The sequence below is a fragment of the Sus scrofa genome, chromosome X, assembly GCF_000003025.6.
Source record: "Sus scrofa isolate TJ Tabasco breed Duroc chromosome X, Sscrofa11.1, whole genome shotgun sequence".
Lineage (NCBI taxonomy): Eukaryota > Metazoa > Chordata > Mammalia > Artiodactyla > Suidae > Sus > Sus scrofa.
In genome coordinates, this window is record NC_010461.5 from 4,920,561 (window position 1) to 4,946,410 (window position 25,850).

At 42.9% G+C, this 25,850-nt stretch overlaps 1 long non-coding RNA gene across 7 annotated transcripts in view; it reads left to right on the forward strand.

Moving 5' to 3' along the window:
• Positions 1 to 25,850, forward strand: part of LOC102166211 — a 597,641-nt gene that overhangs the window by 296,987 nt on the left and 274,804 nt on the right. For all 7 annotated transcript variants that reach the window (XR_002340800.1, XR_001302517.2, XR_002340799.1 and 4 more), the window contains one exon: positions 520 to 747. This is a non-coding gene — a long non-coding RNA (uncharacterized LOC102166211). The remainder of the gene's footprint in view (positions 1 to 519; positions 748 to 25,850) is intronic.

Sequence of the window (25,850 nt, forward strand, 5' to 3'; positions counted from 1 at the left end):
TTGTAGACTTTTTAATGATGGCCATTCTGGCTGGTGTAAGGTAGTACCTCACAGTAGTTTTGATTTGGCATTTCTCTGGTAATTACTGATGTTGAATATCTTTTCATGTGTTTTTTTGGCCATCTGCCTGTCTTCTTTGGAGAATTGTCTGTTTAGATCTTCTGCCCCTTTTTTGATGGGGTTTTTTTTTTTGATATTGAGCTATAGGAGGTGTTTATGAATTTTGAAGATTAATTCCTTAATGAGGGGTATATGTGTGTGTGTGTGTGTGTATTTACTGTTATTCTGGTTTTTTATCTCTTCAGTGTTGATGGCAAAGTGTAAGGGCATTGCCTCCAAATTGCCACTGGTTCCCATGAGCAGATTCTCTATTAATTAGAGCAGTCCTCTTCCAAAGGACTCTTCAAAGAGGTCAATTTCCATTTGCAGGCAAAGGCTCTTCCAGAACTCTTGGACAGAGACCTCAAAAGGAATGGAGGCAACCCTCGGCTAAGGCCTTTTCACGTTCCTGTTCTGCAGGTCGTCTGGCAGCAGGAGGGTCCGCCTCTTCCACTCTTGGTGACGTTTCACATTCTGGGAACCTCCTCCCGTCACCCCACAATGGCGTTTTGTGTCTTGATCCCCGTGGAAGAGCCCGGCGCACACACAGCTTAGCCTCTTCATTCCTGGAGCCGTTCTACGTATGCGAGACTGAAGCCAGGACAGAGGTCTTCATCCTGGGTGTGCTTATTCTTCACACCCTTCCCGGTACGTTCAGACGCCAAGGCCATTAGCGCGAGAAGGATCGAGGCACGTTTCCTATCAGGAAGTCTGCTCTCGCTCCCATGGCCGCCTCTTTGTTGCAATCCAGTCATCCAGTGGTGATTTTCACAGAATGGTGTTTATTCCGTCCACCTGGAGCTCGTCCCTGTGGGCCAGAGATGGCATCCTCTCCCCGGGTGGTCGTGTTGGCTCTGGGCAGGGGCAGGGCCACTGCCAAGCTTGGCACAGTCCTTCACGCTGACTCCCAGACTCGCCAGCCAGCTGCTTTGGACAGGGCTCCCGTAGAAAGGAAACTCTAGAAGTCTACATATTCACTGGCCAGCTCGTTGGAATGTGCTGTGTGCTCTCCCTGCTGCCAGTCTTCCCAGAGGCGTTGAGGAAAGGGTGCTAGAGAAACACGCCTTCATTTGCCACAAAGATGAAGCTATGCAAATGAATGTTGTGGCCAGTGGTGTCCGTAGGGCCAGAGGTAATGTGGACATGAGACGTGGGGACTGAGGGGTTGAGTAAGTTAGCGACAAGCAGGTAGATTCCGGCCAGAAGGCCAGAGGGGGCTTTATGAAATGGACAGGCCAGTGCCAAAGGCAGGGCCATGTCCTGGGCATCCGTGCTCAAACACAGGAGTCCAAGCGCGGCCCTGAAGGGCAGGGCCGTGAAAAAACAGCAGATGCTTGTTGGATGATCTGACGTCAGGCTGTTTTTCAAAGAACTGGTGGCTGACCCCTGCTTCTGTTGCCCAGAGTAGCAAAATAGAAAATTTGAATCTAAAACCCGGACCCAGATTTAGCATGTCTTCCCTTTCCAATTTATTTATAGCATTTGAGGAGTTTTTACTTTGCACTTTTCCTTTGTTCCAAGAACATTGTCACCTTGATTCTATTTAAATTGTCTCTGAGAATCTAATATCAAAGATAATACTCATAGGACCATGCTATTGTCAGGATCCCATTCAGCCAAAGCTATCCATGGTAGGTTATGCAAATTGATTTTCCGTTATATCTTGACTGCTCTTTGGGATCTGATTTTACATCCGTTTTCTTCTCTAGAAATCATCAGAAAATGGAATGTTTATCTCTCCTGATGGTGTAAAATTATTAAATGAAATCCTAGTTGGGAAATTTTTGCTGAACCTTCCTTTGGTGCATCTTACATAGAAAATAGGTAGTGGATCCCTCCGGAAGCACGTAGACACATGGTGTCTGGCTGCATTGACTGTTCTCTGAAACAGCACCCTTTGTGAGGAATGAAAACACTGATTGCTTTTTCTTAAATGAACTACGCAAAGGGTGGAAAGACGGCTGCCATCTAAGTGACTCTCATGCTCTGGGCTCAATGCTGTTCCACCTGTTTGAATCCTATCAATGATTCCAAAACGGCAAGATGCAATTACTGCTGAGATTGGAACCTGTCGCTGGTTCCAGCCTCCATGTGCTCTCCCTCCTTGGCAGGGGTCCGTATGCTTAAGTCTCCTTTCCCGTGCAAGGTCAGATAGTACATATTTTAGGCTCTGTCACCTGTAAGGTCCTTATTTCCACTACTCAGTTCTGCTGTGGGTAGGTCTCAGTTCTGCACCCAGACCTAAGTGACATGTGATCAGATAGGCATGCCTGTGTTCCAATGAAACTTCATCTCCAAAACGAGCTGGAAGCCCACCTTTGGCCTGAGAGCCATCGTTATGTCTCCCTGGCATGATCCCATCACTTTTCTCCAACAGAATATGCTTCCCTCCTCTGATCTTTGCACATCCCCAATCTTTGCAGCGTGCCACACTGAGCAGAGTGGTCCTTACTCCCCATTGCTGCTCCTCCTAAATTCCAAAATATGAAGCCTTCAGAGTTTTCTGCTGTCACCAGACTTCGTGGCAAGGTGCGTCTCGTGTCCAGCATGTATGATCCTGTTCTAAATTGCCTCTTCAACAGACCACATGGTGGTTTTCTGTGGGGTGGGGGCCTCCAGGTGTGACTGTAGAAGTGAGTGGAGAAGTGGAGAGAGCTCTTGAGAATGTGTGCGGATGGCACGCACAGGGGGAGCCAGTCCATGCTTGGGGCTTAGGACAGGAAGTGGCTGCTGTTGGACAGGGATTCTGAAAGGAGGGGACAGTTGGTTTCACACCCATAGGAGTGGCCTGCGATGGCCGTGGTGAGAAGTGTGACATATACAACCCCTTTGGATGTGGATAGACACAGTTTGGTAAATTGAGGGAGTCCAGGTAGGGCATTCTCATTGGTCCTGCTTCTTCTCACGAGATTTGCATTTTGAGATTCAAGCTGTTGCCACAAGATCAAGTGCCTCCTCCAGACACCAGGAGAGCCTGATGAGGCTCATGGTGCAGTGTGTGTGTGGATGTCGCTGTTCCCTCTCCTGCAGTGCTAGGACAGTGTTCTTCTGGTTGATGATACTGTGGATATCTAGTATGAAATATGAAGAGACCTCTTACTCAAATAGATTTGAAATCAAAAAGGCAAAGGGGAACAAATCCTACTCACCCTTTGTGTCTACACATGGAATGCTTGGATGGGTTCCTTAATTTTCCTTCAGTTGCTCTCTCCTAACTGGTATCAAATAATGTTGGTATTTCTTTCAGTTTATTCATTTGGCCTTTATACCCACTGCTGAGAACCTAGTGTTATCTACAGCACACAGATTCCCTTGCATTAAATTTAGTTAAGCAGGAATAACTGTCATGGTGACTATTTTGTGAGAATTTGTGAAGTGCCAGGTGGTGCTTTGAAGATGCCTACGAATGATCTCATTAAACTTCTCTGTATAAATCTGGCATGGGTGCCATAATAATGGTTGTACAAACAATGCCAGCACATGGCCCGGGGTCACTGATTTGCATCAAAACAGTTCAACCTTGTGAACCCAAGCCGTAAACTTAATATCAGAGTCAAGAGAAGTGTGTGCCTGTGTCACAGAATGTGGGGTGTCGGGAGCAGTGAAGACCAGGGCAAGCAAAGACCTTTGGTTCTGTCCCATCACGTTGTCCTGGGACCAAGAGAGTTGATCTGGGGGGAAGCCAAAGTCCCTCTTGGGAATTGAACCAGCACACTGAACAGCAGAAAATGTGCTTGTCATCTTGCAGTTTCTGTGGGTCAAGAGTGTGGATGTGACTTGGCTAGAGGCTCTGCTTGGGCCTCACATGGCTTCATCGAGGTATCCTCGGGGACTGAAGCCCTCATCTGGAAGGGTCCTCTTCCGAGGACCCCCAGTTCATTGGTAGAACCTAGTTCCTCGTGGTTATAGAAGTCATGGCAAAACTGAAAGGGAAGGCAGAGCATGAAAGGCACTGCCTAGTTGTGATTCCAGGCTGCCAGCCTTTCCCCAAGCAGAGGAAGGGACAGAGTTGGATCATGGCTTAATCCACAGAATTTGTGCCAACTTATTATTCAGCAAGAGGACTAAGAGACATAGCAACGTGGGTAGAAATTATAAGCACAGTTTGAGGTGAAAACATGAACCCATAATGGCACTTATATCAATTCGATTTATATAAACATGAAACACACATAAAGCACTACAGTTTCATAAAAACAGATGGGTAAATAACTCCTGTGAAAATACTGCATTGTTGCCAGTGCAACAGGAAGGAGAATTCGGGTGAGGCGCGGGGATAAAAAGGAACACATCTTAAAGGGCAGAGGACCTTTAAAAGGGCCAGTGGTGATGAGGCCCCATGATCTCAGAAGTCTGGAATATAATATACCTCTGCCGTCTCCACCGGAGACCTGCATGGGGAGGGGTGGAGGGGCTGTATTTTAATATGTTAGTTAACGTATTGTTCCCAAAGAGGTCATAAAAGTGACAGACAAACGTAACGTCCCTTGTAGATAGACTTAAACTCTTATAGTCATTCCGGTGACCAGAGTCACTGTTAAATAGAATATTGCCAACCCTAGACATTTATATTTTAAAAAATACCACCTGGTTCACCTTCCTTAGACTCCTCCACACAGCCACACAGCCCAGTGCTTTTCACGGCTGGATGATTGCTTTGTCCATGATGAACTGCACTGATCCTGTTGTGACATCTTTGCTGTTCGTCTGGGCAGAAAAGGGCACAGAGAAATAAGCTTCCTCATAAATCTGAGAGGTCTGAAAAAACGGAGATGTGTTGGCTAGTGATGAGAGGAACTTCTCAGAAATTCCAGACATGGAAACCAAGTCCTGCGTCCAGACTTTCTAATCCTTACACCTTGACATCATCAACTAAATGTGTTGATGCATTTGCTATTTCATGAGGTTCTTCTCCCTCCGCTGTCCTGGGGGAAACCAAATGAAGGAACAGTGAGCTTCATCAGAATCTCAGTCTGGTGATAAATACGTTCTTCAGGTAGGCACCCGGGCTGCTCATTTTCAGCTGGCAGTAATCTCCCAGGCCCCCTGTGTTCTCTGATGTTGAGTAGACCGTCTCCATGAGCCCATGACCTCATCACCCAAAGAGATTACATAAAGTGAGGGAAGAGCTCGTGTCTGTTTTTCTTTCCTAACAGAAGCTCAGAGGAGAGGAGTCTATTTGAAGTCTTCTAAATCCCTTGTATGTGGAACCCTCCAGGAAATACTGTAGCCCTGGCTCATCATGAATGGTGTTTTGGAAACACAGCTCTGTTTGAATGACTGGGTCTTCAAAAATAATGACTTGGCCACAGTGACTCAGTGATGACGTCTAGATGCAAGTTAAACAGGAGTTCCCCAACTTAATGTTTGGAAAGTGGGGGCCTGCAGAGGCTGCATAATATCTTCCAAAAAGCTTTTTTGACTGGTTGATGTGTTCTGTTCTGAGATCAAAGTGGAAGTGTGGGTAGGGAGTGCTAGTTTTAATCCACAAAACTAGCTTGAGTGACTAAAGATGTTTTCATTACCACAAGGCAGACTTTCTGTTGGTATTTCAGGCATGACATGAACTCAAGGTGAGAGAAAAATGTCAATTCTACCTCCCCCCCCCGGGGGGGGGCATGCCTTTTTTCTCACCTCTGTGAAAGTAGTAGGTGTTGTGCTCGGCACACACAAAACAAAAGGTAAGGTGAAACATGAAAGATCCTCTCTCCAGATAATGTCGTCTTTAGAAAGATGATACATAGGAAAACAAAACAGAATAATAAGTACTCCGTGTGGGTATGTTCAAGGGGAAGAGAAAACATACTTCTCTCCATGGTCACAGAGAAGTTCATGTGAGAGATGGTTCTTGAGCCAAATCTTAAATAGAAAAAGTCAGTCAGGGAAGTGGGTTTTGTGATGGCAGGAGGCATGTCGACAGTACCCATGGGAATGGGTCTAGAACAGGAGACTTTGAGATAACTATGTATGTCTCAGGCACACAACACAAGGGCAGGCAAGCAAGCGATGGGCTTCAGTGAGCCAGTCACAAAAGACAGGCTACACTGTGAAAATGCACATCCTTACTGACGTAGGCCATCTCTGGGAAATTGGAAACCAGAAACCAGCACTGCCATGTCTGCATACTCGAATGGTTATTCTGCCTGCGCCATAGAGGATCAGCTAGGGAAAGAGGTAGAAGGCCGTGCCAGCCTGGGAGAGCAGAAGAGAGACAGACAAATGGTGTGCGTGCATAGGGACAAGGATATGAAGAGGCTCATCCAGTGAAGCCTCTGAAAATACCTACAGATGCATGTGTTAGAGGGTCTGGTTTGCTGGGGAGGTGGGGGCGGGGGGAGGGAGGACTGATAGGATTTGCTGTGTTCAGTAGTCCCCTTACCTATGGTTTCTCGTACCATGGTTTTAGTGACCTGTGGTCAACTGAAGTCTGAGATGATTAACTGGGGGAGTCCAGAAGTGAAGAACTCATGAGTTTTAAGTTGGATGCCACTCTGAGTGGTGTGAGGAAACCCCTCACCGTCCTGCTCCTTCTCCCCAGATGCAAACCCTCCCTTTGGTGAATTCCACCAGGTAGTGACGCAGTTGCTGCCTCAGTAATTGGATAGGCTGTCATCATAGTCCTTGTGTTGACGTCACCTTTATTTTACTCAATGATGACCCCAAAGCACAAGAGTAGTGATGCAGGAAATTTACACACATCCAAGACCAGCTTGAAGCACTTCCTTTCAGTAAAAAGGTGAAAGTTCTCAATAAAGAAACAAGGTGTGCTGAAGTTGCTAAGATCTACAGTAAGACATCACCTTCTGTCTGGGAAATAGTGAAAGAGAAAGAAGCCCATGCTTGTTTGGCTTATGGACCTCAGACTGCAAAAGTTAAGGCCACAGTGCGTGATAGGTACTTAGTTCAGGTGGAAAAGGCATTCCATGTGTACTGTAAGATAATTTGAGGAAGGGAGACTTCAGTCACATAACGTTTATGCCAGTATATTGTTGTAACTGTTCTCTTTTGTTACCAGTGGTTGTAGTGATTCGATCACTGTGCCTAATTTATCAATTAAACGTTAGCCTAGATATGTCTGTATCATAAAACATCTTGTCTTTATAGAGTGTAGTACTGTCCGTGGTGTCAGGCAATCATAGCAGTTCTTAGAATATGTCATCTGTGGAGGGACTGCTGGCATGAATATGACCACCGCTAGGAAAACTTCCAAGCCCATCATTTAGGCCAGGGGTGATCACAAGATAGAAGTGTTGCTTGTCTTTCCTTAGCTTGTAGGCCCAAGGAGGGAACATATGTCTGAGAAAATGGGTGGAAGTGAAGGAGTCAGCAGGTTTGGGGCTTAATGAATGTGCCAGCTCTGTGGGCTGTTCAGGTAGACATACCCTGTTGATAAATGGAAATACAGACCTAGAAGTCAGAGCAAAGTCCTACATAGATTTTGAAGTCAGTTGTGTACAGATTGTGGAGGATGGTGAGAACAGAAGAGTGGTCAGGGGTGGGGAGGCACCTCCTTTTGAAGTCTGGTGATGGGGGGAGATGACATCTACCTACAGAGGGGAGCAGTCAGGGAAAAGGCAGTGAAGACAGCCCAGCACACTCACAGGGCTTGAAAAGAATGGACTCATCCTGACCAAGGACAGTTGATTCTGGTGAGATTAATTTCTTCCAGCCTTCTTTTCACTCGCTTATTTCTTTTGGTAAGAACTCTAGTTCTGATGCCATCATCAGCCTCGCCATAAACTCCACCTCTGGATAAGAAAAAACAGTGACGTCACTGTTCTTCACCCTGACTCCTCAGCACCCACACATGCCTGTCTCTCTCACCAGTCTCAGTACTGATAGTCAAAGGCACTTTGGTTTACACATCATAGTTTCTGCCCTGTTTAAAAAGTAACTGGGTCACCATGCTGTACAGTAGAAAAAAAAATGTATTGGGGAAATAACTATTAAAATAATTACAAAAAAAGTCAACCAGGTAGTCAGTGGGCTTTTTTGCTACATGCTGTTTGACCCCTCACATTTAATTCTAAGCCGACATAGTTTCACTTCACAAAACAAAGGTATAAAGAGAAAAGAAAGGGGCCATCTGTTATGTGCAGTGTTTGCAAATGATTGATTCAAAAGTAATTCTGGAGGATATAGGCAGAGTGAAATAAGCCAGACAGAGAAAGACAAATTCTGTATATTTTCACTTCCACATGGACTCTAAAGAATAAAACAAAGTAACAAAGCAAAACTGAAACAGACTTACCGATACAGAAAACTTAAGACAGGTTACCAGAAAGGGAGTGGGCAAGATGGATGAATGGGGATTAGAGGTACAAACTGCTAGGTATAAAATAGTTAATTTGCCAGGATGTAATGTACACAGGGAATATAGCCAACCTTTTAAATAACTTTTGATGGAGTATAATCTACAAAAATATCAAATGACTCTGTTGTACACCTGAAACTAATATTGTAAGTAAACCATATACTTTAATAAAAATTAGCAGTTCTTGAAACCTACACCTGCCAGATTTGGACCAGGAAGAAGGAACACAGCCATGGAGGAGCTAGTCATAGTCCCAGCCCTAGTGGAAATGATTATGTGCCATTTTCTACTTTGGAATGTCAAGAGCAATAGTGATAGAGTTCAGATTTTCTCACCAGCAGAACCCAGAGCAAGGATTGTAGTAGGAGTAACTTATTGGAGAGGTGACCTCAAATGCGTGGTGAAAAGCTTGAGTCCCCTGGCACTCACTTTCCCAGCTTAGGTTGTACAATGTGACACTCTGTCTTCTTGTCCTGGCTTTCACACTGTAAACAGGGTCCTTTATGTGTTCTGTTCAGTGCCCTGTTTGGGAACTTTGTGCCTTATTTCTGTGATTTTAGGCAGTTGGGGGATGGTTGGAGGTTCTTCCTGAATCTTTTGGATGTTGATAGTTTTTAAGCTAGAAATAACCCATAAACTAAAGAGACACTTTAGGGTAGCAAGCTTTGCTCCCCTACCCAGTCTAGAAGGAATAAGTTTAGTGCATGCCCCATTGGTCCAGACGGGCCACTGGCAGGTGTGTGACACTGGAAAAATTCCACATCTTCTCCCAGCCTGTTGTTCCTCCTTGGCAACTAGGGGCTGTAAAGAAGAATTCAGTTTGTCCATTCATACAGTGTGGTTAGCTCCTTGCCTGGCACATGAAAGCAGCAAACGTTTTCTTTAATCATTAATATGATTACCTGTTCCTTGCCTTGAAATCTCATTATTGCCCTCTCTCAAAGGGTTTTTTTTATTACTCAATGTCTTTATTACATTTGTAGTTATACATGATCACCACAATCCAGTTTTATAGGATTTCCATCCCACAACCCCAGCGCATCCCCCACACCCCCAAAACTGCCTCCTTTAGAGACCATAAGTTTTTCAAAGTCTGTGAGTCAGTATCTGTTCTGCAAAGAAGTTAATAGGGTTTTAACAACTTCCTCATTCTTGAAATCTTTCACAATTTTTTCTTCTTACCATTTCTCCCTTTTAACTGTTACACATGATTAGTGTATATTTCCAAAAGGATAATCAGAGCAAACAAAGAGGTGGAAATGACAAAGAAACAGTACCTAGAAAAGATCCTAAAACCCTACTGGGAGCTTGACAAAGATAGCAATCTAATAATATCTTTTTGTAGTTCTAAAGTGGTTGGAATAGAATAAGTGCTGTAGACACTTAGTTTAGAGACGTGTGTGCTTCCAGCAAGTTAAAATTCACAGGTTATGGAGTTCCTTGGTGGCTCAGCAGGTCAGGAATCTGGCGTTGCCACTGCTGTGGCGTGGGTTCCATCCCTGGCCCAGGAACTTCCCCATGCCTCAGGGGCAGCCAAAAAAAAAAAAAAAAAATCACACTTAGAACCTGCCCATGAAAATGATGCTGTAAAACTCTAGGTTGTGCAGTCTGTGGGTACTGAGATACACCCCTCACAAAGGATTCTCTTTTTAGACCCGTTTCTTCTCAACTAATAAATAATTAAATGGAACATTCTCTAGAAAGGATCTTAAATTATTCATGTCTGTGTTGGTTAGGAAAACACATTTCAGGAAAGAAAACATTTCACGTTGATGACATGTATAAACAAACTTGAAAAAATAAAACAGTATTTTCTTTCTCGCAAAAGAATGATCAAAAGTCTATAGGTAGAAAAAAAGTTATTTTTTTCCTTTAAAAAGTTTTTTTATTATAGTTGCTTTACAGTGGTCTGTCACTTTCTGCTATCAGTTTCTTCTTTTATTTGAGACTTCTTTAAATTTTGTTTAGTAAATCTTACTGGTACAACACAGGCACCTTTGTTTTATGATCTAACAGTTGATCTTGCTTTTTGACTGCTAACTTAGGTTACAGGGAGGTCCAGTCCAGGCATACTCTGTAACACCAGCAAGTGTAACACACACGCACACACAGAGACAACCGCATCTTAACCATTACCTTGAAGAAGAAAATCATTGTGTTCACGTTTTAAAAACTTCCTTACTCTTTATATGTATCACCCCAGCAAATACTTTTAATAATTGGGAATGTGTCCACAGACTTCTTGCTTGACCTCTTATTATCAGTGACTTAGAGAAGACAGAAATAGATATTTTCCCCCAAACTATGATGTCTGTTTCGCTCGTTTTCCATAACTGCATTTTGGCAACATAAAATGTTGACTTTTAACCGTAATCAGCAATTGAAGGCCAGCAAGCCTTTGAAATGATACATGCCTACATCCTAAGCTGACCCTTTATCACATCTGTCATTATAAAAGTGATAAGGTGACACGCATGGAAAAATGGCTCTTTAGACTTCGGACTGCTTGTGAAACAATGTCTCTGTCCACTTGCTACTGTTGTCTCTTGCCCCCCAAACCAGGAAGGGGATGTTACTATGAGACCTGCCTCCTCTGTGACTGGTCATCAAGGAAACGCTCTTGCTGCCCCAGGGACTGTACCACCATGCTGGCATCACTGCACCTCTGCATGGTGATTGTCCAGCCAGAAGCGACAGTGATCAGCAGGTTTATGCAACCTCCGTAAATATTTCTTGCCAGTCTGTTTACTCCACACCTGTGGGGCTGAGAAGGTGGCTCATCATCTCTTTGCCAAGGCCAATGGTTCTGTACCTGTTAATATATGAAGTCTGGTCCAGTATAAGCTGGGGCATTTGGGTGCAGAAAGCATTCTGCATTTGGAGCTGGTTCCCTTTCTTCTTCTGAAATTATGAGCACATTTCTGCAGGACCAATTGGAGTCTCAGGGGAAAAACATCTTCTGTTCTGGATTTATTTTTCTATCTGTAACATATATAATTAGTAAAAGAGGTAAAGTGAATACTGAGACAATCACATCTACAGATTGAATCATTTTCATAACATGTTTCAAAAGGTAAAGCAGAAGATTGGGGTAGGTTCTAGCCCTTCTGAGCCAGTGTGACCAGTTTTAACCTGAACATGTTGGACTTTTCCCAAAGCTCTTGAGTTACATGTAACTCAAGTCTTAGCCCCCTTGAGGTAGGAAGGCACAGTACTTGCATCCCCCAGAGTACCTGGTACCTGTGTACCCTCTCCAGGGGCTGCCCTCGCTTTGTTCCCCTAGCTTCCCTTCTCACCACTGATAATACAGCCTGGAGCCCCTCCTCCCCTCCGATCAGTGACCAGAGCCGTCTTCACCCCGAAAGTGGACACATACCTCCTAGGATCCCACAGCAGAATTCACCCCAAACGTGAGAGCCGTGACCGTGTATCCTGGATAATCGTCCTTCAAGGACAGCCTCATCAGCTGAAATTGCTCTGACCGCGTCCCCAGTCGGCAGTGTTTTAGAATCATTTGAAACTGATGTTTTACAGAAATGGAACCTATCTGACTTGTACAGTTTAGACCTGTAGGGAAGGAAAAATAATTTTACTCACACACTTTCAGGTTCTTGGCTGAGACCCCCCTGTGATAAAAGACAGATTACCAGGAAAAAAAACCAGTTTAATAGCATGTATACCTCCCATATACATGGGAGATACCCAGGCAAGCTGAGTAACTCCCGGCAATGGCCCAAGCCACCACCTCCAGTCCTCCAAGTCTCCAGCTAAAGACAAAAGGTGGTGTTGGGGGTGCGAGAGCCAGTGACAACAGGTGACCTGGAAAAGCACAGTCAACACGGGTGAGGAGTTATGCAGACTTGAGTCCTTGGCTTCTCCATTGATAAGACTTCTGTGAGACTTAAGGTCATCCTTTCCTGCATGGTACAGAGAGGGGGACCCCCTGACACATGGAGGTCCCCCCAATAAATGTACATGTCTCTTACAGAGGGAAACTTCTACTCAGTTTTCAGAACTTCTCCTGTGCCTGCTGTTGCTTAAAAATAATCAGTGAAATGAGCCAGAAAGACAAAGACAAATACCATATGATATCACTTATAACTGGAATCCAATATCCAGCACAAATGAACATCTCAGAAAAGAAAATCATGGACTTGGAGAAAAGACTTGTGGCTGCCTGATGGGAGGGGGAGGGAGTGGGAGGGATCGGGAGCTTGGGCTTATCAGACACAACTTAAAATAGATTTACAAGGAGATCCTGCTGAATAGCATTGAGAACTTTGTCTAGATACTCATGTTGCAACAGAAGAAAGGGTGGGGGAAAAATGTAATGTACACATGTAAGGATAACCTGACCCCCTTGCTGTACAGTGGGAATATAAAAAAATTACTAAAAAAAATACTTAAAAAAATAATAATCATCCTCAAGATAATCCTTACGCCAAGTAGTCATGTTTAGGGGTGTCATATTCTGTTCCTCCAACCTAGTGGACTTTTTTTTTTTTAAATGATTTTTATTTTTTTTTCATTATAGTTGGTTTACAGTGTTCTGTCACTTTCTACCATACAGCAAAGTGATCCAGTCACTCATATATATACATTCTTTTTCTCACATTAGCCTCCATCATGTTTCATCATAAGTGACTAGATATAGCCCCCTGTGCTATACAGCAGGATCTCATGGCTTATCCACTCCGAATGCAATAGTTTGCATCTATTAACCCCAGACTCGGAGTCCATTCCACTCTCTCCTGTTCCCCCTCAGCAACCACAAGTCTCTTCTCCAAGTCCATGACTTTCTTTTCTGTGGAAAGGTTCATTTGTGCCATATATTAGATTCTAGATATAAGTGCTATAATATGGTATTTCTTTTTCCCTTTCTGACTTACTTCACTTTGTATGAGTCTCTCGTTCCATCCATGTTGCTGCAAATGGCATTATTTTGTTCTTTTTAATAGCTGAGTAGTGTTCCTTTGTGTATATATACCACACCTTCTTAATCCATTCCAGTGGACTTGAGACATAATTGCCTAAAAGTCTTACTTGTAAGGAGAGATGATTCCAGAGAAATTGTGTAGCATGCCCTGGATATGCCATGAATCTCATATGTTGCTGTTTTCATAATGCACCACTTCTCTTGTAGTATCATTTGAAAACACATTCAGCATCAAAGAGCATGTTACATATTTTTAACCAGTAAACCCAAAGAGTATCTGAAATGTTAGATTTTTCTTTAGGTATTAAGATAAAATTCATTGCAAAAGTTTTCTCTGAAAATGAGACCCTTAAAAATATGTGAGTATATTTCCATACAATGCAGCATGGAAAAGTGTGGTCCTTAAGGTTCATTTCTGTCCTGTTTTTCTTTTAGAAACCTTAAGGGGGGGGGGTTTGAATAGTTTCAACAAAGCATAATGTTATGCCAAATGAATTTTGTGTTTAGAGATTCTTAGTCTAAAAGGAATTTAAGCAGAACCATTTGATGGTATAACACTTCGACTCTGATAAAGCAAAAGCAGTTGATGAGCTATCATGATAGACAAAGCAATCTGAAGTTCTGTCAAAGTCAATGAATTTCTGTACAGAATTTTTCACATAGCACATTTCAAATGGTCTTGGGGTAGAAAGTCAGAACCCTCCCTTGAAAAATCCATTTATACCCATCTAGAGATAGCCATAAGCAACTTAAAGGAAACAAAAAAACCTTAAAATTTGTTTTTCCCCTTAAATATGAAGCTTATTCTTAAGAACTTGGAGATAATTTCCTAAAAATGATTTCATTATCAAATAGTTTGATTTATTACCAAGATCAAAACTCAGTGTAGCTAATTGCCTTTTCTTTATCTAAGAGGTTCATCATTATTGAAGCTGCATTAAAAAAAAAAAGAATATCAAGAACAAAAGAGAAATGCACATTACCTTCCTTTTCAAAATAGTTGTAGTTTTCTTACAATCTTATTCAATAATAGTTTCTAGCTCTTTTTGATTAGTAGAAAGGCACATCTGCTTTTTTTTTTATAACTAAAAGTGCCTTCAGAACTGTCTTCCTTTTTATTGTCATTATCAAAACCATGAAAAAAAGCATAGCGTGAAAAAAATTTTGAAGAGCAAAAAGTGAAAGTTAAAAGAAACTATAAAAGAAATAGCAACTGTATCTGTCATGACAATAAGTGTAAATTAGTCCTCATCCCAAGAAAAAAAATTGTAACAATGTGTGGTGATGGATATTAACTAGACTTATGGTAGTGATCTTTTTGCAGCAGATACAAATACCAAATCATGATGGATGTTGTGTACCTGAAACTAATATAATGTTATATGTTAGCTTAAAAAATAACTGTAGATGAGATATATTTATCCGCCTGTTAAAAACAAAAGATTCTCACACTTAAGTTCACACACACCCAAAAAGATTGCAGTGAGCAGAACTAGCAACTACCACCATATTCCAGAGAAATCAGTTTAAAAAAAAAAAGTAAAAAAAAAAGCACCCTGAAAGTTTCAAGCCAAGTAAAATAAATTGCAATCTATGTCTTAACATTGAGTGAACAAGAAAATAAAAACTCAAAATGCAGAATTTTAAGAAAATAAATTTTTATAGGTGGCTAAAACATTCTCAGTACAAACTGAGTGACTTTCAATAATTAGTGAATAGAAAAGAAAATATATGTAAAGAACATTCAACTGAATTTACAAAAAGCTATTTTATTGTTTTTTTTTTTTTTTTTTTTTTTTTTTTTTATAGCCATACCTGCAGCGTATGGAAGTCCCTGGCCTAGGCATGGAATCTGGGCCTCAGCTGTGAGCTGTGCTACAGCTGCGGCAGTGCCAGATCCTTTAACCCACTGCACTGGGCCAGGGATGGAACCCCTGCCTCCACAGGGGCCTAAGCTGCTGCAGGTGAATTCCTACTGTGTCACAGCAGGAACTCCCCAAAAAAAGCAATAAAAACAAACAAAACAACTGATACATTCCCTCAATTTTGTTATGAACCTAAAACTACTCCCAAAGTCTGAATTTTTTTAATGAAAAAAAAAAATCAAACTAATAAAGCAAAGAACAAAAGTGAAATTAAACATTAGAAAACAGACAAATGCTAAAATATAAGTAACTCCCAGTGCTGACTCTTTGAGAACATGAGTAAAATGAATGTCAGTAAATGATAAAATTTAAAAGTTGATGATAGCAGAAATACAAAATTTTATATAAATTAACAAACAGAAAACTAAATTATTAGGAGGAGTTATTTTCCTTTTCTCTCTAGTAATAAATTTGAAAACTATGGAAGAAGAGAGACTTTCTAATACAACGTGGAGGTATTTTGATAAAATTTATGACATGAAAAGACTAATGGCTGTTGCTAAAGAGTTTCTCCTATGGGACTCAGTGCGATCTGTATTTTGAAATGAAACCGGTAAAGAGAGACACATCGACAATAACTGACAATGTATCTGTATCAGTTGGTTGCTGTCGATATATTGCCATTTATTCAATCAAGAAATGAAATTGGGGCGTTCCCGTTGTGGCTCAGTGATAACGAACTCACCTAGAGGGGTTCGAGCCTATGTTGGAGGACCGGCATCAATTAAATAATCTCTCTCTCACACACACGCACATAACACACTGTGGCACCCACAACTCTTGCAAAGAAGAGAAAGTCCAGGGCTCTGAAAAACATTTTATCATTGGACTTAGAATTGGGGATGTGGCCAGAACATTGAAGGAGGCTTTTCCTGGTCAGTCAGACCCCTGAACCAGTATCTGGATCTGGGGGACCCCAGCACAGCAAAGCCCTTGTTTTATTTTAAGAATAAAAACATTTATGGAGGGTCTCACTCCCACCCTCCCGTCTCTCCTCCCATCAGATCGCCCTGATCATTATGACGAATTACTTTTAGTAGTTTCTTTATGCAAAAATATAAACACATAGAAACTCCTCTACCGATAGCCACATGTAAAGTCTTCTGCTTTGGTTTCGAACAGATGCATCGTCTTTCATGGTGTAGCTCATCGTATTTTCTTTAGCAATTCCTGTTTAACGAATAGGCGTGTCCAGTCACTTGCCAATCCCAAATATTGCCTCGATCCAGCTGTGCAAAGGGATATGGCAATTCAAATATTGATGACCGAGAGTGTGGTGCATGAAGTCATCCGTTTTCCTGCGTCTCTAGTTAAATGTAAGCGAGCAGTATTAGCTCTCAGCAGCTTTACGTTTTGAACCTGTATTGTGAACCTTTTTCTTCAGTTCCTGAGGGTTACTGCTGCCCTCGCTACAGGTTTTCAGCATGTGTCAATCCTGCCCCAACCGCAGAAATGGCCGTAAAATGAAAACATAAATAAAGCCATGCTAACCCATCAGGGTTTGACACGGAGTTTGTTATGAAGAAATGTCTTTGATGCTTTCTGAATCCGTGCCGGCTGTTTATAACTCATTGAGGATGTGAAGCCTACAAGAGTGCGTCAGTTCCCAAGCACACTGGATTTTATTGCTGGTGGGTACATTTCTCCCACTGTTATTTTTAGATGCTAATATCCTGAAGCAAATTAACACATGCCCACCCATCTCAGTCCAGTTTGGAAACAGGACACGCCCATATTCCATACTTTCTATTGAAGTGTTGAGTTACTAATTTGAACTCAACTTTCGCTTTGAATTTTGTGAGATCTGGGCTGAGATGAAGCCTTCTGAGATGTGTGTAATCCCAGGGTGATCCCACCTGAATACACCAGTGCGGGTGTACCTGCCATTTATCATGGCTGTCATTCTGATCCAGCCCGTTCCAATATCACCACCGTGTGCTCTTATTCTATTCGTTTTTCAACATGCAAAAACACCCTAGTAGCACTCATTTTTTTTGCTCCTGTAGGTCCCATATAAACTCTGTGAACAGGGCCAGGTACACCGATCTGACTCCAGAATAAATAAAGAATTGGCAGTGTAAGCACCCCAAGTAAATAAGGCAGAGAAGTCTTTGGGAAGCTCACTGCTTCATCACAGAGGGCAACTCTTTACAGAGAGATGTCCATTTTGACCAAATTGAGGAAGTTTATCATCTAAAAATTGTAACTTAGTGGCTTACATAAAATTGATTTATGAGATAGAAATCTATGCATCCTCCTTATTAAACCCATGCTATAACATCATTGGATTTAGGAAAGTTACGTTTTTTGAGAAAGCACACTCTCCAGCATGAGTTTTATTCAAAGCAAATGGTGTAATTCCGTGGGAAGCTTTCTCAGGGATTTTTTTTTCCCCCTGTTCCAACCCCATGGAAGAGCCAAATTCCCCTGAACACAAGCAAACTTCAGATGAAATTTATACCCATTCCACCATCATGAATCTGCTTTTCAAAATAAATAACATCGTATTAAAATGATTGCTATCCTAATTCTTTTTTAATTGCTTCTAAATGTTTGTATCCAGTAAGTACAGAACGTCTACTGACCTCAAAAGCTTCTCATAATATGACATACTGGATACTATGTCATCTTACAATTTATAAATCAGGTCTAGAAACATTTCAAGAGCAGATGAAATGTTGACCCTAGATGAATCACTTATTCTCCACTATCTGTATTTTGGGAAAATGTTCCCAAATTAAAGGAAAGCAGAAATAACAATACGTAACATCTTAGAACACATCTATTTTGCATCTCTCTGTTATTAGGCATTATCTCATATCCGTCCCCATTTGTTCTGTTTGTAGGTCATAGCCTGAAGAGGATGGAGCCAGACAGACTGGTTCCAGGTCTTAGCTGTTCCATAGACCAAATGATTGACTTCAGGCAGGCAGTCAGACCCTTAAGCCCTGGGTTCCTCATCTACACAGTGCAGACGGGTGGGGTTTGAAATAAACATCATGCATCATGCCTTGAACCGAGTTCCGACGCCACACCAGTATTTTCTGTTTTGACTCAGCTCTCTTGGCCGCCATAAAATACTTACTGAATGCTTTCTTTTCCCCTCGCCCTTTGATGTCTTATGTCTAAGTCAGGGCTTTTTTCAACCTGTATTTGGGGCAACACTTAAGATGCGTGGCGATGAACTGAATCCATGAAATTTAGGGGAACGCCTCCATATTAGTGAGGAGACGAGCAGCAATCATGAACCATACGGGAAAGCTGCATTAGCAGAGGGTGCTGAAAACTTCACACGCTGCGCCAGGGATGGCGGCAAGAGGAGGAACACGACCTGGAGGTGGAGCTCCAGCTGGTGGAGGAGCTTGTTTCCTGAGGAGAAGCTGCCTCCTGCGCCCTCGGAGGACACCAGAGTGGTCCTGGGTCTCAGTGCTATTCATGGCACATACGTTCATATAAGCTTTGCAGAGACAAGGTCATCAATGATGGCTTTTGAAAAATCTGTAAATTCTGACTTCTGCTGGCCCTTGCGACCGAGGGTCTTGGTGCTACTGCATCCATCCATGGATCAGGTTCTGGAAGGTGACACTCTGTCTGGGGGTGGGTTTCTTTTCTGTTGTGTGGAAGGCTTCTCAGGGCCTTGCTGGAGCGGAACCCTCCTGGCAGGTACGGTGGGGTTAACGCCTCTGAAACCAGCCACCCTCCAGGGTGAAACAACCCTGGGTGGAACCGTTCCGAATTTTGAGTCTTGAGATGCAAGAACTTCTCGCTTTTCTCCTTTTTTGTTAAACCTTCTTGTTTCCTCAGCCACGCTTCCTAGAAGCCCTTTCAAAAAGACACTGCCTGCCTTTGAGTCCTGGATGCATGGTCCCCTTTGGAAGGAAATCCAAACTCAGACAGATCTCGTGAAAAGTCAAAGCGTGTTGATAAATTGTCGCTTCGTGAAGGCTTTTCTGTGGGAAATGTAGCCAGCGCAGCATAATCCACAGCAGCTGTGTCCTGAACCACTGTGATACAGTTGAGACAACCTCACGTAATGGGGAAAGAGTATGCACAATCTCCCTGCAAACTTTGTTAAGTCAATCAAACGCATGTCACATGCTCTCAAGAAATGGATAGAAATTGAACAGGGATGAGTGTGGCTTGAGGGATGCTGGTCTTTCCTTTTTTTTTTTTGATTTGCCTTTGTCTACTTTGTGAAATTCGTCTGAATTGACATCATTAATTCATGGTGAAATTCATGTTTGCAATTTTCTGTGTTACATCATACTGCCGTGGAAAGGTCACCCTTAACGTTTTTGACAGAACCATCCACATTTAAGGTTTCTGGCACAGGTATAAAATCCTGGCGTGTTGTGTTCCTCTACTGTAAAAGAGAGTGATTCCTCATTGGTTGGACTATGATGAGATACCAGTGACGTGGGGAGGGCTTTCAGCCCCCAGGGGGCACAAGTAGGCGACACGCTGTTTGCCCCTGCATTTTCAAGGGGCAACGTTCATTTCCTCTCAGTATCAGGAAGGTAGGTGGCAAGGTGGTAATTTATCATGAATCTTAAAGGTCCTACGTTGTTGACTTGGTTGATGGATGCCCCGTGTTCCAACAGGTCAACTTCAGTTTGGCTGAAAGGAGTCCTCAAGTTAAATCAGGGTTCGTTGAAGGCTGGCAGAGACAATCTGATCATTTTTCAGATGGGAAATGCCAACGTCTGCCCATGACCTGGCCGTGTCTTCCTTCTTAGATGTCTTACAGCATCTAGTGTTGAGGACATGCCAGCAGTCCCTCCACGGAGACTCTGCTTCCATCCTGAATCAGTTGTGTTCATTTATGAGCTTCATGGACTTATAGCCATGGAATTCACCTATTAGTCAGTGATATCTTGCTCTTTATGATTGCCGTCTGACTGCAATTGGTGCCTCAACCTTTTGTGCTTTAAATAACTATTGCACAAAACCTGAACCTCCATCACATTCACTGCTGGCTCTTACTAACTCATTTGAGCCCACAGGGTTCTATTTCACGATGTCCATTGTGTGACCCAGACTTTGTATTTTCATTTAATTCCACTTATAAATTCTGAGACCTACCTGGCTTGAAAAACAGTTTTTCATTTGAATCCTCAATGCCTCAATTGACAGTCAGTTTTCTTTAAAATACATTTATGTGTATGTCTATTTAGTTGATTAGACTGTTCTGTATTTTCCTCCAGTGAACAAGAAAACACTCCAGAAACTTTTGCATGCAATTGTAGTGATCACTAGCTTGAGCACCCTTTCTTCCCCAATTTCTCTAGTCTTCCTTTGGTTTGTACCCAGTGAACATGAAATGCAGCCAGTCCTAGAAAGAGGGAAGTGCTAGCTGCTCTGTACTCTCATTAAAGACATCTTCCGTCTCTCCAGCTCTGGACTGTATTGTCAGAGAAGTTCACTTGGCAGCTCAGTACGTGCAAATAGGATGCCCAGGCTTGACTCCTTATGACCTGATCAGGTGCCAGAAGGGGTGGTTTACATTAAACCTCTGGAGACCAGGAGGGTCGTGGTGGGTTGCACTGGCTAACAAAGCTTCATCAAGACAAAGTTGATCTCTCAAAACCACCATGAGGTACCACCTTACACCAGCCAGAGTGAGCATCATTAAAAAGTCTACAAACAATAAATGCTGGTGGGGGTATGGAGAAAAGCAAACCCTATTACACTGTTGGTGGGATTGTAAATTGGAAAACAGTATGGAGGTTCCTCAGAAATAGAGCTACCATTTGATCCAGCAATCCCACTCCTGACGTCTATCCAGAGAAAACCATGACTTGAAAAGATACATGTATTCAGCATTCATTGCAGCACTATATACAATAGCCAAGACGTGGAAACCAACGTAAATGTCCGTCAACAGAAGAGTGGATGAAGAAAATGTGGTACCTGTACAATGGAATATTGCTGAGCCATTAAAAAGGAAAGAAATAATGGCATTTGGAGCAGCATGGATGGACCTAGAAATTACCATGCTAAGTTGAAGTCAGACAGTGAGACACCAATGTTGTATGCTATCACTTACATGTGGAATCTTAAAAAAAAGGATATAATGAATTTCTTTCCAGAACAAATACTGACTCACAGACTTTGAAAAACTTAAGGTTTCTAGAGGAGATGGGTTGAGGGTGGGAGAATGGGCTGGAGATTTAGAGTGGAAATGCTTTAAAATTGGGTTGTGATGATCATTGTACAACTATAAATATGATAAAATTCACTGAGTTGAAAGAAAAGACTCAGTTGATCTCTAAAGGGAGAAGGTAAGTGAATTTGAATGGGTGGTCTGGCAGCAGGGCGGTTCTTTGTAAAACGGAGCAGGGCACAGCCTGAGCAGAAATGAGCAGGCAAGCAAGGATGTTGCATGGGGTACACAGAGGATGGTGGAGATCAGGGAGCAGAAATTAACTTTACAACATGAGACGAGACTTCCTGCGTTGGTGAAAGGTGTGGTGGCCCCAGACAGGGAGCTTGAGGGCTGTGGGTTCCAGTTTGGAAACAGATGGCAGCCATCAGATTCATGACAGCAGGGATTGCTGTCCAGTAATTGTGTCTTCTCAGCACCCGGGGAAGAACAGGTCCTTAATGCCAGGTGTCTGCCCACTGGATCATTTGAACTCTCTTTTCTTAATTTATGGGATATCATGGTACCTAGTGGCCAAAAGGGGATGCAGAATAACAACAGTGGTTAAACTCACAATAAAAACCACTAAAACAGACCGAAGGCAGACAAAGTGGTGACAGACGACATGATGGATGAGGATTGGCAGGAGAACTAGGGGCATGTCGGTGCCAGGAGACCCTTTGGAGCTGGGATTCCTCTTGGCAACCATGAGGTGCACGCTGCAGTCCTCCAGTAGGTCTGTGACACTTCAGTCAAGTGTCCTGCATGCTGTGGCTTCCAGATGTCAAACTTTAGCGTGGGGGTGGGTGGGGGAACCTGGCATCTCAGATGGGTCCCTGAGGGGATTTCGCTTTCTGCCAACCCATGTGCTTTAAATCCCTCCCCAAAGACCAGGAAAATTACACAGTTTTAAGAGGGGGGAATGTTTAAGGAAATAAGCATACATAGTTTTTCTGTAAATAGTATTGGGTATACAATGAAATTGTAACATATGTATATAAATATATATACATGTGTATATCAGTTTGATTTTTCAATAAGGGCAAAGCTTACATATTAGCACTTGGGAAAGATTCTAAAGTATCAGTACCCAGTCTTTGTTAAGCACTAGGTACCAAGGAGGTAGTTTGTACGAGTGATCCCATCTGCTCCTGACAGCACTCTCAAGGGAATATCATTTAATCTCCCAGTTTTACAGATGAGGAAACTGAGGCTTAGCTGATTGGACCAGTTGACTTCGGGTGACGTGGCCAGGACTGTTGAGTTGGAATTTGAAACGAGGGACTCTCTTTCCAGCAGCCAAACTCTTAGCCCCCGTGCCAGGCTAGAGGGCCTTCTAGGATTCAAGCTCTGGGCCCCAAATGAAAACATTTGCATGGCAGTACCTAATTAATCATCCCACTCCTGGGGAGCAGTATTTGCTGATGGTGCATCTGTTTCTGCTTTCATGCTTTGGGATTTTCCATTTTAAAATGGTTTCAAAATATTTTATTTGTATGCAGTTTAGTTCTTTGATTAAAGCATCTCTCATAGTATTTTTCCCCTGTAAAGTGAGCAGAGTATTTCAACAGGGGCGGTCTAAATACCTTTACCCATAAAAACAATAGAATTAATTCACTCCCTCATTGGGATCGGGTTAATCTTCTTTTCCCAGAGGAGCTTGTGATGAATGTGGGAGATGAGTAGAGTTGTCCCTCCATTTTTGGCCACATCATTGCCAGTCATTGGAAAGGTAAAACATGTCTTCTGGAAGATGCCCCCTCTCCCCTACCTGAGTGGTCTTCAAGCCTGTAGACCTTCCTTTTGCTACCTGGGGAGCCAAGGAGGGGCTTGCCTTGAGTCATCTTGGGAAGGATGCTTGGGAGACGGGGTTCTCCTAAAAACACAAGGAAGGGAACAGAAGCCTTTGTACCGAGTCATTCAGTTTTTTTTTTTTGTTTGTTTTTTTTTTTTTTTTTTTTTTATTAGTTTATTTATTTTTTTTTTTTCCACTGTACAGCAGGGGTCAGTTATCCTTACATGTATACATTACAATTAATTTTTCCCCACCTTTCTTCTGTTGCAACATGAGTATCTAGACATAGTTCTCAATGCTGTTCAGCAGGATCTCCATTCAGTTTTTAAAATACCATTTCCCCTTTTGTGAAACTGTTTCTCAGTGGTTTTTTTTTTGTCTTTTTGCTATTTCTTGGGCCGCTCCCGCGGCATATGGAGTTGCCAGGCTACGGGTCTAATCGGAGCTGTAGCCACAGGCCTACGCAGAGCCACAGCAACGCGGATCTGAGCGCGTCTGCAACCTACACACAGCTCACGGCAACGCTGGATCGTTAACCATTGAGCAAGGCAGGATGAACCCGCAACTCATGGTTCTAGTCGGATTCGTTAACCACTCTCAGTGTTTTTTGCTTGTGTTTGCCTGTCTGGGCTGCATGAAATGGGTGGTCATGGTGGGCCTTATTCTCTGTATCTCATCAGCAGTTGTCTTCTTGGTCCCATGAACTGTATCTTCTTAGCATCATAACACAGAGTCTGAACTTCTGTTGATGGCTATGTTATTTTTGTATTTTTAACATTTTCTGGCTAAAACTTTTTATTAAAACGTTGACTCAGACTTTTACTTTGATTACTGACTGTCCCTGATGACATTCCTGAAAGAAATGCCTCCTCTGTAAAGAAAGTATTTGCTCATTCATTCATTTTCTTTTTACAGCTTCACGTGCAGCATATGGAAGTTCCCAGGCTAGGGGACAAATTGGAGTTGCAGCTGCCAGCCTAAGCCATAGAACATGCATCCTCATGGAGACAACTTCGGGTTGCTAACCTACTGAGCCACCACAGGAACTCCAAGAGCATTTATTAAACTAATAAAATAGTTCAGCCTTCTGTAAATTCTCAGTATCAAAGAGATTGTCTCAACCAGGAAGCTTTGGAGCTGTATGCTGGTTTATGCTGTAACCACAGTTAAAAACAGTTTCAGAACCTTTATGGATTTTTTTTTCATATCTGTGCTATCTTTAAAGACAGATTGATGGACTTAAATGGACTTAAAGGTTTTACCCATTTTTCCACTTATATGTATAGAGCTGATGCTGCAGGCAAAAGCAGAATCTGCACAGTAATTCGTACACAGAAGGAGGAGGAGGAGGTTATTGAGTTTCTGTTGGAAAGGGAAGCAGGTCTCTTATAAGAAATTTCTTTCATGCTTTCTGCCTCATAAAGTGGTGCCTGTTAGAGCTGGTGGGGTGGTTGGTTGAGGAGAGTTTCAAAGCTTTGCTGGTGTGTGAGGTCCTCTAATGGTTAAACCATTAACCTCTGTTCCCCATACAGTGGTTACACTTCAAAAAAGAGTCGCTCTCCTGGAAATGGGACGCTTAAGAAAATGTCCAGTTTCAAACTTTTCTCTAGATGTAAGGAATATAGACAAGGTCGAATAAAAATGCAAACAAAAAAACCAGTTTGACGAACATCTCTCTTGTGATGCCTTGCTAATTAATCTATGTACGTTAGATGTGGCCACGCATAAAATGTATATCGGATCCATTCCGTATGGATATGAAATGTTTAACAGGAAAGTCTCATTTGGATGCAGGGAGGGAAGACTTTCAGTTATGTAACACAAAACTAACCGAGGTTTAATTTTTTTCTTGTGATGAAAAAAAAAGGTGGTCTTGGCAGGTGGTGAGAAAGTTGAGGAAATACTCTGGACCAAAAGGAAGCACAGCTTGGACTCGAAGCCAGCAAAGGGAGGGCAGAGACGAGGGAGCAGCTCATAGGAGGTGTGAGGCTGTGTGGCGCTTCCTTGGTGAGCAGCCAGCCCTCTGGGCGTCAGTTCTGGGTGGCCGTGAGGGTGCGGTCCCCTCTTCCAGCCAGCCGAGAACAGCGGATTCCTGGCAGAGTGAGATGTGTGGCTTTGGGAGACTTCACGGCAGCTGGCAGATCCCTGTCTGTCTGTGGTAGAACGCACTGGTTTGGGCCTGTGTGCTTGAGTTTGGGTTTCTTGTTTGTGCTAGAGGAAGGCTGACGTCTTTGCCCTGCGCTGTTCAGGATGCTGCTCAGTTCTTAGAGGAGATGCTACTGCTTCTCCTTTACTCAGCATATTGTTGATACTCAGATCTCATCCTGTTATTGTTGGAGAAGGTGCCTCTGCCTGCCCACAGTCTTGTGTCCCTCCCCTGCCAACCCTGGGGTCCAGAGGTCACACTCAAACGTCCCTCCAACCTTCTCGAGTCACCTCTGAGGTGTGGAGTCTTTCACCCACAGGCTCCCCAAAGTTGCCTTCTCTTTGGGTTTCCAGCTTTCCTTCCTCCTCTGCCTCCATCGCTGCCCCATCCCCACCTGGATGCTATCTGCCCTGCCCCAAGAGGCCTGTGTTACCTCCCTGTGGTGAAGCTGGCCAGACCCGTGTGCTCCCAGCCCCACAGGCTCCCACAGAGC